The sequence below is a fragment of the Pogona vitticeps genome, chromosome 6, assembly GCF_051106095.1.
Source record: "Pogona vitticeps strain Pit_001003342236 chromosome 6, PviZW2.1, whole genome shotgun sequence".
NCBI classification, from domain to species: domain Eukaryota; kingdom Metazoa; phylum Chordata; class Lepidosauria; order Squamata; family Agamidae; genus Pogona; species Pogona vitticeps.
The window spans coordinates 93,105,271-93,119,037 of NC_135788.1; positions in this window are offsets into that span (position 1 = coordinate 93,105,271).

Sequence of the window (13,767 nt, forward strand, 5' to 3'; positions counted from 1 at the left end):
GGCGAGTGTTCGTTGTAGTGGAGCCTTTTTGCCGCACCCTCTGGCGCAGCGTCAGACAGCTGGTCATTGCAATTTCTCCATGCGGTGGGGGCGGGAATGAATTGTTCTAAAAGATAGCTCAGTCCCTTTTCGGCCTCATTCGAGGCTCTCAGACTGTGACGCACTGCGAATTGAGTGACTTTGTGGACATCGGATTCAGGGTTGCGACTGCACCCTTTGGTTTGAATTGACTGTGCCAGCACAGTCAATTTATTCCAGATATATTTTCCTTGATACATTATTGGGACTTGTTTGCTTCAAGGGGCTTCAATGGGGTGTTCCCCCCCGGGCGGCTTCTGCTGTGTCACCACCATCGGGATTAGCAAGACACCTGCAAATTGTCTCTTCCCAAGCCTCCAGCAGATTACTACACTTAACTTAATTATAGCATTGTTCTGATTTTGGGTATCTTAAATGATAAGGGCAACTCTGGGCTTAGTGAAAGTGGTGGTGGTATAAGCACGATAGCTGGGGGATTTTAGGTTGGGTTGCCCCCCGTGACTTCATTATTCAGTTAATATTAGATTACTTAGAATTGGTGTGATTTTAATAATAATAATAATAATAATAATAATAATAATAATAATAATAATAATAATAATAATAATAATAATAATAATAATAATAATAATAATAATAATAATAATAATAATAATAATAATAATAATAATAATAATAATAATAGTTACAGTAGTTAATTTGTATGTACATATACTGAGGTCTAATTATTTACAAATAGGGGAATAAAGTGCTTAGGTGCTGGAAGTGCACAGTGCATAAATAAATAATTGAATAAATTAGTAAGTAAATAAATAAAACTACTTCAAGGTGCAGGGCTTAATCAGGTCTTATTTCATTGGTGGAGTGTAGTGGTTTAAGCTTGAAGCCTTGCTTAATTTGCTTCAGTATTTTGGGTCTCTTTGGCATAGTTTTAAATAATATAACCAAGAATTTATTGAATACATAAATACAAATAAGGTGTTGGTGAGAGTTTTGAAGAGTGTATAAGACCATAACAAGCTAACAACTCCAGAACTATGGGTCCAAAGAAGGGACAGGGAAAAAGTAAAGGAAAACAGCCTGCTAAATGATGCCCCCCCCCTCAGGTTTCTCCTGCAGAGTCATCCTTGGATGAAGAGACCTGGCCCATTTGGCAGGAGCTGCAAAACAAAATTTATGCACTAGAGACTGAATGTTCTTCCCAGCTGGGCCTGGTTGCAAGTGGGTCCCAGCCTCACAGGTCTTCCAGAGAGTTTAAGGGTCACAGAAGAGCCAAACTTACGGTTTTAGCTGATAATCTCTCATGTCACCTTAATGTGCTAGATACTGAGCAATGTGCTGTTCAGAGACCATCCACAGGAGCTGAGGCACTGGAAAGGGTATCTCAGAGGGCACAGTCCAAACTCTCAAGCGGTAGTCCTGAGCCTGAGTTGGCTGTAGTAGTTGTGCAGGAATCATCAGCTATTGGAATTGTGGGTGAGTTAACACCAACACCTGACACCTTTAGGGATGCAGTAGCCTGGCCTTGGTCAGGTATAGGCCAGGTGGGTACGTCAGCAATGGCACCACACCAATTTACACAAGGCATTGGACCACAGTCACCTCAAGTGCCACCAGGACCCCCAATGGGTTGTATTCCACCATACCCACAGGTATCATTCCCACCTCCTTTGGGGGGTCACTCTCAGGGTAGGCGTATGGCCATACTCTTCAGTACCAGATACTGGTTACAATTCTGTACCTTTGAAGGCATTACCCTTTGGTGATTATTCCATGCCATTGGGAGACCATTTAACTCCAGAGACTAAAGAAAAAAATCTATAGAGGTATTTACATTGATGTGTTTGAGCTTCTAAATAGAAAAGTTGACAGCAAGGAATTGGAAAAAGATGATAAGGAAAAGGAGAGATGCAGGAGGCGCAAGCCTGAGCACAACTGGGCTAATTGGCTGCCAGACTTTTTTATTTATGAGGCAGTTATAGTGAAGGCTTAACCCTGGAAGGCTTCATCTTTGATTCAATATTTGGATTTAATCTATAGGGTGCATGTTGACTAACCGGGTCATGTGTGGTTCCTCTACGACGAATTGTTTCGTATGATAGTTGTGATACACATGAATTTGCATGGGGATGATCCCCACCCTGGGCTCTGGCTTCAGTACATGGCCCGTGCTTGACCTAGTGTGGGCGACAGGTTTGATAGCAGCCATCTTATCCGCAAGGCGAGCCAGAATTTCTCTCTTTGGCCCCCTGCAGCTTAGTTTCCTCAACTACGTTTGCTTTGCTGGGAATTTAATTTCCATGGAGCTTGTGCTACGAAGGCTTGTAGGCTCAGGGATGAATGCACCTTGTGTGGTGGGCAGCACGCCAGCATCAATTGTTTTTGTGCCTGTGCACAGAAGGGGGGAAAGAAAAAGGATGCAAATCTAAAGCACAACAGTAACCTGAAAGTGACTCAGTTAATGATGCCATTGCACAGGAGTTGTGCTCAGTACACTACACTCCTTTCGACACTGCAGTGCACATGTCAGGTCCTGGGGTTTCAGGGTGGAGATGGCTAAATGTGACATTAACTCAGCATTCCATCTTCTCCCTGTACATCCTGAGCATTTTGATTTGTTGAGTTTTCATTTTCAGGGGGCATTTTATATAGATAGGGCTTTGCCTATGGGTTGCTCCATATCCTGCACTGCATTTAAGCATTTCAGCTCATGTTTGGAGTGAAAGCTTAGATGCAGCATGGGATGTTGTAGCAGTGCTCATTATTTGAACAATTATCTTTGTTTGTGGAGAGCAGGGGTCAGGAACATGTACATTTCTTCTAGAAACATTCCAGGTCATGGCAAAAGAGTTAGGGCTACCTTTAACTGAAGAAAAACAGAAGTTCCGTCCACTGTATTGATCTTCTTGGGAACTGAATTAGATACACAACTACAGTGGTGCCCCGCACAGCGAGTGCCTCGGTTAATGACGAATCCGCATAGCGATTCGTTTTTTGCGATTGCAAAAGCGATCACATTGCGATGTTTTTAATGGCAAAACATCATTTTCGCATTGCGATGTTTAGAAAACAGCTGATCGGCGGTTCCAAAATGGCCGCCAGAAAAAATGGCCACCCGCAGCGTTTTTGCACCCTTTCCTCGCTTACCAGGCAGCGAAAATGGCAGCCGGATGGAGGATTTCAGCATAGCAGTGAGTTTTTCCCCATAGGAACACATTAAACAGGGTTTAATGCATTCCTATGGGGTTTTTCGTTCCATATAGCGATGGTTCCGGATAGCGACGATTTTCCTGGAATGGATTATCGTCGCTATGCAGGGCACCACTGTACAGGCTTGTAGGCTTCCTGATTCCAAGATAAAAGACTTGGAAGAAAAGCTTAGACGATTAGAAAAGAAAAGTCTCCCTTAAGGAATTGCAGGAGCTGGTAGGTCATTTAAATTTTGCCTGCATGTGATTGCTCCAGGCAGGCCTTTCTTACAAAGGCTTTGTGATGCAATGAGAGGCCTCAGACGCCATTTCATTGGATGAGACTAATTGCTGGTATCAGACAGGATCTGCAGATGTGGCTGCAATTTTTGGACAGCTTTATGGGAACTCCTTTTGGAGGTCGGAGATAAATTTGGGGGATGCTTTACAGGTACATATGAATGCAGCAGGATCCCTGGGTTATGGTATCCATTTCAGAGGGTGTTGGTGCACATGTCCATGGCTGGAGGAATGGCTGAAGTCTGACATCTCCCGTGACCTTACTTTCTTTGAGTTTTCCCCTATTTTGAGAGCACTATGGCTATGGTCTGGGGAATGGGTAAACTCAGTTATTCATTTCTGGCGCAACAACTTAGCAGTTATGCACATAAGTATTTGTGAAGGCTTTCACGGCCGAAATCTAATTGTTGTTGTGGGTTTTTCGGGCTCTTTGGCCGTGTTCTGAAGGTTGTTCTTCCTAACGTTTTGCCAGTCTCTGTGGCCGGCATCTTCAGAGGACAGAACTCTGTTAACAACTTAATTTCACGCTCTGAGCGAGTGATGCATTTGGTTAGGGCATTCACACTTCAAGCCTTGCAGTTTAACATTGCAGTGCATGCTAGGCATATACCTGGTTTGGACAACAGTGTAGCTGACGCCATTTCCTGTTGACAGATCGACCAGTTTAGGGAGTTAGTGCCGGGAGTCAACAAGTACCTGGAGTTACCGCCACCAGAGGTTTGGCAAATTGGAGGGATGACACCGACCAAGCAATAGGTTTGGCTCTAGCTCCACGGACACGCAAAGGGTACGCGGCCATGAGTAAAGAATTCCAGGAATTTAGAGGTGATATAGTTTTGGATCAAATCTGGCCTGCTCCAGTAGACCACCTACAGCAATATGTAGTTTTCTTGAATAGGAAAGGGCTGTCCCCCAGCTCAATTCAGGGCAAATTGGTGGCATTAACATTTTATGCTTAGATAAGGCGCTACCAAGATTTCACTTCAGATTATCATATTAAGAAGATGTTAGAAGGATGGTCTAAGGCAGGGCTCTCAAAATGCGGTCGCGGGGCCATTTACGGATGATAGTTTGTGGCCCCCGCCTTACCTGCCGCCCTGAAGCAGCCACGCATCCTCTGCTGTCAAGAGTCAAAAAAGCCTTGCCTCGCTCGCTGGCTCTCTTCTAAGACAGTGCCTCTTGCACCCTCCATCCGGAACTGGAGCCTGCCAGCCAGCCCGCCTGTCTGCCAGCTGGCAGGCTGCAGTTCCGGATGGAGGGTGCAAGAGGCTCTGTCTTGGGGGAAAGCCAGCGAATGAGGTGCGTTGCCGGCCCTTTTCCCTGAGCTCCCGAGCCGCCACTGAGCGATGCCTGAGAGCAGAGCTCACTCCTGGCCCATCCTCAAAGAGCGCCTCCAAGCTGCCAACAGTAGCAGCTGCCGTCATCGCCTCTTCAAAAGAAGCAGCTCTCTGGCTCTCTTTCTCTCTTGGCACCCCCAGCACCAGCCCGGCCAGCGGCCGCCTCAGCGCCTGGTGTGTTTCTTCCTCCTCTTTGTCCTGCTTCAGCCGCCTCAGCTCTGGAGGCTTCTAGGCTCGGCTCGCAAAATTTGCTTCTCTGTCATGGTGGTGGTAGCTGCTGCTGCTGAGTGAGCCTTTTTTTGAGGGGGGGTCCTCAGAGGAAGGTTGCCGGGCCTCCAGGTGTGTGTGTGCGTGTGTGCGCGTGTGTGCATGTGGACCTGTGGGGGGCCCTGTCCCATTCTGTTTAATTTCGCAGGTACCGGTGGGAGCTTTTCTCCTTTGGCAAGGCAAATTCTGTGAGGGTGTGCGGTTTTTTTAATTTTATGTCCTGCCCTCCTCCCCCTGGCTAGGCGGTTGCCGGCGCTCCCTCCCTTCTCCACTTCTTCATCCTGCTGGTGGTGGTGATAGTGAAGAAGGAGCTGGAGGGGGTCGTGGCTGGCGACGAGGGCTCACGCGCCCCTCCTCCTCCTTGGAGCTCCAGCCGGGCTAAGGAAACTCCTGGGCAGCTTCCTCGGGCTCTTGCTCCGCTTGGCAGAAAATCTGATGTGGCCCAGCCTCACCCAGACTCTGCCTCCAGTGGCCCCCTGGTAAATTGAGTTTGAGACCCCCTGGTCTAAGGAGAGAGTTTGATTACCTGACTCTAGAGCTCGGATCACACCTACAATGTTGGATAAGCTCAACCAACAATGGGACAACATACGTTTGGATGTCTTGCTGAAGGCTGCAACTTAAATTACATTCTTCAGAGCCCTTAGAATAAGTGAGGCCGTGGCTAGGAGCATCTCAGGATACATCTCAGTTGGTTCTGCAAAGACAGGATATTATTATCGAGAACAACACCCTCTTCATTCACTTACAAAGATCAAAAGTCGATCAGAGAGGAAAAGGTGTACAAATAGGGCTAGGCATGCTGCAATAGTTTATTTGACTTTCAGGAGGCAGCACCCTGGTTATTTCTTTGCACATACAGTGGGGTCTCTACTTAAGAACGTCTCTACTTAAGAACAATCCAACTTAAGAACATCTCCATTTGCTAAATTTTGCTTCTACTTGAGAACAGAAATCCAAGATAAGAACAGGAAAAAAAACCTTTCCTGCTCTTTTTTTAACCTTAGGTCATCTTAGGTTAAAAAAAAATTCTCCCTCTAGTGGTAGAGTACGTATTAACCAGCTTTGCATTAGTTCCTATGGGAACTAATGCTTCAATGTACGAATGCACCTCTACATAACAAAAAAACAGCCAGAACCGATTAATTGGTTTTCAGTCCATTCCTATAGGAAATTTTGCTTCAACTTAAGAACGTTTCAGCTTAAGAACACTATTCCAAAACGGATTAAGTTCTTAAGTAGAGGTTCCACTGTAGTTTCTATGGATGGAAAAGAGCAGATACGGATCAAATGGTTTTCAATGCATTCCTATGGGAAATGCAGATTCAAATAAGAACTTTTCAACTTGAGAACCACCTTCCAATACGGATTAAGTTCTTAAGTAGAGACCCCACTGTAGTGATAGGTCACCATTGACCAGATACCAATTTTGGAAACTGACTGACAAGGCGCTCCAACAGTCCGTCGTGGTGGGGCTACACATTCACTTAGGATATGTGCAGCCTCGACAGCTGCAGCACTTGGTTATGGCCCGGAGGACATTAAGAGGTTAGGACGCTGGAATTCTGGTTGCTATAGGCATTATGTCCACGCTTTCCCTTTGGTTTAGGTTCGTTGCTGGCCTTGTTTCTTTTGTTGCAGGTTTAAAGATTCCGAGGCAGAGACTGCGCATCTTGATTGTCGGTCATAGTTATATCTTCTGGGCAGAGCGCCATGCTGCGAAATCACCATGGGGAAGCAATTTGGGCCTGGGGGACACAGCCCAACTGGAGTGGTTTGGCAAGAGGGGTGTGCGGTGGGATGCATTCCTACAAATGTTACATCAGGGTCCCCATAGCTTTCTTCCTGATGTGTTAGTTGTGCATCTCAGTGGTAACAACTTAGCTAAGCGCAGCGGAAAGTCGTTAACTATAGATATCATACATGATTTGCAATTGCCTAAGGCTGAGCACCCCACGATGAGAATTCTCTGGTCCACAATAATCCCTAGAGCGAATTAGCAAGCTAACTGCCCACTGCAGTGTATTAACGCAGCCTGTAGAAGAGTTAACAAGGAAGTTTGCAGGGAAGTTTGTGGAGGTCTTGGTTCCATTATCGGGCACCATGGCATTCATTTGGATATGCCCGAGCTTTACACGTCTGATGGAGTGCATCTTTCAAACCAGGGATTGGAGTTATTCCTTCAGGATATTCAGAGGGGCCTGTGTGTGGTTATCAATAGTTTGGGTGGGCAAGGGACTTAGCCGTACTAGTCCCTTTGCTGTGGCGGGTAGTGCGGAAAAAAGTTGGATCGGTGAGTCTTAGTAAAAGCACAGTAAGATTATAGCTCAGCCAACCTCCCAGTGCTGTGGATTGTGAGACTAGAGTGTGCGGGGAGGGAGGGTGCGCTGGGGCCTCTGGCAGATGAAGGGCCACCAAAGGTGTGGGGGCTTGAGGCCTGAGTGAGGTCAGTGCTAAGCCCGCCGGGGTAGTGCTGTCTAGGGAACTGTGCAAGCTCGGGGCAGGGGACTCACCCATATTGGCAAAGGGTCCACTGAGACCCAGTTATTCCATTTTGCACTACAGCAGCCCCCTCTTCTTTGTTCAGTTTAATAAAGCATGGCCCTGGTTTAACCCAAATCGTTTGTCTCGTGTCGTTATTTCGGGTGGGGCGGCAATAAAGAGCGGAAGCTACTTGATATGGAGAATCCATGCCACAGACCTACAGTGAGTTGAAACATCTTCTGGTTTTCAAATAAATGCATTTTTCCCAGTCTCAGTCACAATGCACAGAAATGAAGATCAACTAAATACAATGGATTTTGCTCTGACCTGCATCTAAATGTTTAAAACTGAATTGTCAGCCATAGCATTTTGTGTAATCTGCCAGACAGAAAGAGGAAGAGAGGAGGAGAGGAGAGAATAATTTTCCCCTCCCGCCCTCCCTCACACATTTGTGTACTGACATACACACACATTATGACAACATTTGTTTCCAGGTGCATCAAGGCATTCTCTTGAATGTCCTGCCAACCATTTTACTATTTTCCTAGGCAGGTCCTAACGATTCCATCTCAGCAGCTACAAATAACAAGTCTTGGAAACTGGATACCCCACAGGAATAAATACAAAAGCCTTCAAGCAACATGAAAGCTGCAGCTCGTAAAGACTCCCCCACAGGGGGTACCAAAGAGAGAACAGCCTGCTTGGGATATGACACATAGAGATTATGAAATAAAACAAGTCTTTGCAATCATTTTGGCTCCTTTTAAACAAATAATTGTCCGGACGGCGTGTGCTGCATCACAGTTAAGCCCGGCAGAGCTTTTTTTATTAGAACTGGCAATTCAAACCTCTGTAAAACTCCGTTCCAAACTATTAACTCTTGCGCTTTTACAGAAGCTCAGATAATGTTAGGGCATGTTCTTAACCGTCAGTTGAAATGGCACGACTTCATGATTGTCCTGGAAATATACTTTCCTTGCAAAAATTTCAAAGAGTTCTATACAGTACATTGTTTAATAATCACTAAGGGTCAATAAGTCAATTCCGACTTATGGTGACCCTTTCCAAGGTTTTCTAGATATATGAAGTACTCAGAAATAGTTTACCCTTCCTTTTTCCTGAGGAAGTTTTAGGACTGTGCACCTTACCGATGGCTACACAGGCTGGTTTTCAAAGGTGCAAGTGCAGAATCAAACTCCCAGCTTGTGACTCTGCAGTCAACTGTTCCATCTCATTGAGCTACCCAATACAACAACAATGATCCTTACACATCTGTAATTGTCAGAATATGATGGTAGGAAGACTCTGTTTTTTTCTTTCTCGCAAAATGCTATGCCTTGTGCCCATTACTTAAATCTGCATAATGGGAGAACTGGCCAAGAAAAAGAAGTACATCTTCACACAGCACATAGCGAAATGTTGCCACTAAACGTAGAGTTGTCCTCCAACCTGGACAGGTTTAAAAGTGGTTTAGATAAATTCATGGAATGGCTAGTAGTCCTTACAGCTATATATAATCTGCATCTCTTTACCAATTGCTAGAAGTGGTGGCTCATCCATTAGGGCTGGTGGGACGCTGCCCATCTCAGGCTAACACCATGTTGTGTATATGTATATGAACATTTGTCTGCAAGCCAGCTGCTGTATCTTTTTCTGTATTTATGAATATACTTTTTTCCCATGGCTCAATCCACCATTGGTTGCTGTGCCTTCTACCCAAGCAGCTACAGTGGGTACCAACCATCACTGGATGTTAGGGGACATAAACAAGAAAGGTCTATTGCACTCATGTTCTCGTGTGGACTTCCTAAGCAGATCTAGCTGGTCACAATAGAAAGAGTCTATTGAAAAATAATTCCTTTGGTCTAACCCTGCATGGCTCCTCATATACTATTATGAAATAACTTTGACATGTGACAAATGTGGGCTTCTCTCTTGTTGTTCCTGCATGTGTAAAGGTAGAACAGAAAAAGGAAGAGGCTCATTTTAAGGGTCTAATACAGTGGTTCCCAATCTTTGGGCCCCATATGTTCTTGGATGAGAACTCCCAAAACCCCTGGCCAACACATGATCTGGGAGTTTTAGTCCAAGAACAATCTGGGAACCAAAGATTGTCAACCACTGGTCTAATGGAATATGGTACAGCTAGCTGAAAGACTACATGAGCTATCCTCAGGAAGATCAAGGAATACCATTATTCTTATTGTTATTGGTCTAAACCGAGGATCCCCAAGCTATGGTCCACGAGCCACATCCGGCTCGCCTTGCCTTTTTATTCGGCCCACTCCTGCGTGGGGTAACCCTTCTAAAACTACCTACTTTAGCATTTACTGAGCCAGCTGCCTCTCCCAACTCTTGGAGGAGGAGGAGGAGGAGGAGGAGGAGGAAGAGGAGGCAGTGAAGGGGCCGAGTTCCTGTAAGAAGTGTGGCCTGGCAAGGAGGCGAAGACTGAAGAAAGAGGGTGGAGTAGGTGAAAGGGGACTGGCAACAGTGAGACTGACGACAGTGGTGGCTCCTGGTGCTGTGACTTGGTCGGAAAGTAAGGAAGCCAAAGGCGGAGGCAGCAGCTTGGAGGGTGGGTGAGTGAGTGACAGGTAGCCTCTCAAGAGGTGCCGCTCCACGGGGTCAGTTTTGGAGGGCCAGGCCGGGCAGTGGTCAGGGCAGGTGCAAGGTCTCTCCCTCCTGGGTGGGGTTTAGCTTTGTTTGCATCTGCCTGTACTGAGCAGGTGGCAGATTAGAGCGGCCCCTGGCTTGCGAGGAGCACCACTGCAGAGACTGTCAGCTGCCTCACCTCGGCCTTTCCCCACGAGTGCCAGACACTGGGCGAGCCTGGCTGGTGTGTCCTTGCTTGTTTGCTTTCCTGCATGCCTACCTACGTACTTGCCTCCTGCTGCGCCTGACGCAGTGTGGGAGAGGAGGCAGACGAGGTGGCAGGGATTCCTTGCCGCCTCTCCTACTGATGACCTTCCCTAAAAATATGCAAGCAGAGGGAAGGAGGAGCGGAGGGAGGGAGGGAAGAAACCTGTTGCCTCTCTGTGCCTGGGAGGGAGCCCTGCGGGACTTCTCTTTCTGGGAAAGTTGGGGTCTTCTCCCTCTCCCCCAACACCACAACCCCTTTCAGCTGCTAGAGGAAGAGAAGTTGCTGGCCCCTTTGGTGCTGTGTCCCCCTCAGGCAGCATCTCTCCCCCACCCCTTGAGCACTGTGCCCCTCTGCCAAGGGGCTCCCAAAATGGCACCTGGTGTGTCAGGGTTGCCACTTTCTGGAAAGTCCGGGAAATTAAAAATAAAATTTCAGTCACAACCCTTTGTGTCCATGGGACAAGAGAATATGGCCACTACATATACTGAGGACCTTTTGGTGCTGAAAGAATGGGAAACCAGTGAGGTTAGATGCCCCAGTGGCATTTTTGGGGCTGCCTTTGTTGACCTTCGCTGTCTTTCAGTTGACCTGCTGTTTCCCTTCAGGGCCTTCTGCCTTGTCGTCTTTCCCATTTTGTCTTTTCCTCAATGTGAGGTGTTTTGATCTTGGCTGCTGTTCTGCTGCCTGTTTTGGCCGATGATAAATTACAAATGGGTGCTGAAGTTATATTTAGCAAGAAGGCCTGGAATTCAAACACAGTTGTGTCCATCCACTCTTTCTTCTTCCTTCATGCCTTTTGGTGGTCCTTGCTTTGGAGATCCAGACCTATGGCAGCATGTCGAGCACAGTCAGAAGCCAGCACGAGAGATGTGTTTTGCGAATGGTTTGCGAATGGCAAGTGTCTGTAATATTTGAAAAAGTGCTTTTGGTTAGCTTTCAATTGGCTTTGTGGGAGGGGAAGATGGGCGAGGGAGGACTTGAATGCTTGAGTGGGGAGGATACATTGGACAAACCGGAGCGCCTCCATGACTCCTCCATGTGTTGGGGGGGGTGTTAATATTTTTCAGGCAGTGGATAAGTGAAACTGTGGGTACTGATCCTGTGAAAACGGTGGTCCTAGCAATTGAAAGCCAGCATGCAGGGAACACGGGGAATCAAATCTAACATGAACAATGGCACAATGGTTCCTCCCTGGCATTTCAGTTCAGAAACTGCGCCATGTACATGGATCAATTATTCAAAGGCTGTTTACAACCAAATACTGGCTCTGCCATAGAGCAGAACTCTGAAAAGTACTCCTTTTAAAACTACAATTATCTCATATCCTGCAGTCAGCATGGCCACACCTCATGCCCTTTGGGAGATTCTGGTGTTATAGTCCGAAAAAATAACTTTTTCAACTTCTGCTTGGGCAGAGAAAGAGGCTGTAGGTGCTTGGTTTGGATTCTGTATTCTTCTGGGGCGGACCCGAGGGCAGCAGTTTACTGCCTGGATTAAAGATGCTTGTTTTACTATAATGATTTTGCTCTTGCAAATCTTGTAAGAATGAAGTATGTCAAGTCCAACTATCGAGCAAGTTTATCTGATGAGCATCTTCAGTCCATTTTAATAATTGGCTCCTCAAGCTTGAAACCTCAGTTCGGCAATATTTTGAAATTAAACAAGCAGTCCCATCATTCCCATTAATATTGTAGTATACAAGTACAAGTTTGTTGATTCAAATAAAACTTACTCATTCATAATAAAACTGCTTTTTTTCCTTCTCCCCCCCCCCCCCGTTTTTTTCCCCTCTTCGGCCCTCAAAAATGTGTAAAATATATGATGTGACCCTTATACTGAAATGTTTGAAGAGCCCTGGTATAAACTTTTAAAATTGGTGGATGGGAACTGACAACCCCACAACAATCCCTTTGCACTCAGATCAGGTGATCACACACACCAGAAAGTGGGGGGGGGGGGAATGCCAGACAATTGAAGCAAATTTAAAACACCCCTTTCAGCTGAACATAAAAAGATGATTCCTCACTGGAAAGAGAGAATTCCCCACATTGAGCTTCACATCATGTAGTTGTTGGCTTTTCATTTGATTTCATCTGTGCTTAATCGGACGTAAACTGTGGACTAAGTAGCCAATTTAATGGCCTCCTAAGATCTGTTTCAACACATTTACTTCAGTTTTGCATGTAAGGCCATAAAAGGTAAAGCTAAAGGTTCCCCTTGACATTTTAGTCAGTCGTGTTTGACTCTAGGGGGCGGTGCTCATCCCCATTTCCAAGCTGTAGAGCCAGCGTTTGTCCGAAGACAGCTTCCGTTGTCACGTAGCTAGCGCGACTTAGACCCGGAATGCTGTTTACCTTCCCACCGAGGTGGTGCCTATTTATCTACTTTTATTTATATGCTTTCCAACTGTTAGGTTGGCGAGGACTGGGACAAAGTGACGGGAGCTCACTCCATCGCGTGGATTCGATCTTACGACTGCTGGTCTTCTGACCCTGCAGCACACAAAGGCTTGTGCGGTTTAGCCCGCAGCGCCATCATGTCCCAAGGCATGTAAGGCCATAGCAGTGTTGAATCAATAGAGCTGAGGAAGAAGAGCAAGGGGAATTTGAAATCTGCTAAATGTATTACTAATGTGAAAGATGTTCATTTTTCTTCATCTTATTGTCAGAAAAGTTCAATTTCCCACTTTTCCTTTTCAATATATAGAATCAATATATTTCCTTCAAAAGCCTTATGCCAGCGTAAAACACAAAGGAGCTTATCAAAAACAAAAAGGCTATATATAGGAGCTTATCAAAAACAAAAATAAAGGATATTTTCTTTATATATATATAAAGGATATTTTCTCTCCCCCTCCCAGTTTGGACTCAAGCAGACTGGGAAGATAAGGGAAGGATGGACTGATCTATTACTAAGGTAAAAGATGTTCGCTGTTTTCCTTTATCTTATAATAGAGGATAAGCTAGGTGCAGCTCATGAAGGCCTTTACAGCATCTCCTATAGTTTTTAAAGGTTTTTTTTTCTGTACCTGGAGGCATGCAACAGCAGTGTATTTTGCACTGATGGGGTTACGGCACCTCACACTCCCTAAAAACCCCAAATTGGGGGGGGGGATGGTGGCGTCTAATTTGATCTCTTCCCATTTAGATGTTTTTTTTTCAGTGTTTGATTTTTCCAAACCAGGTGCAGCCCATGGTTAGTGCTATAGACACAGGTGCTTATATAGACAGATGAATATCTCTTGGACCCCTTCAGGAGTTTCCCTAAGGTGTGATATTTTGTTCAGGGATCT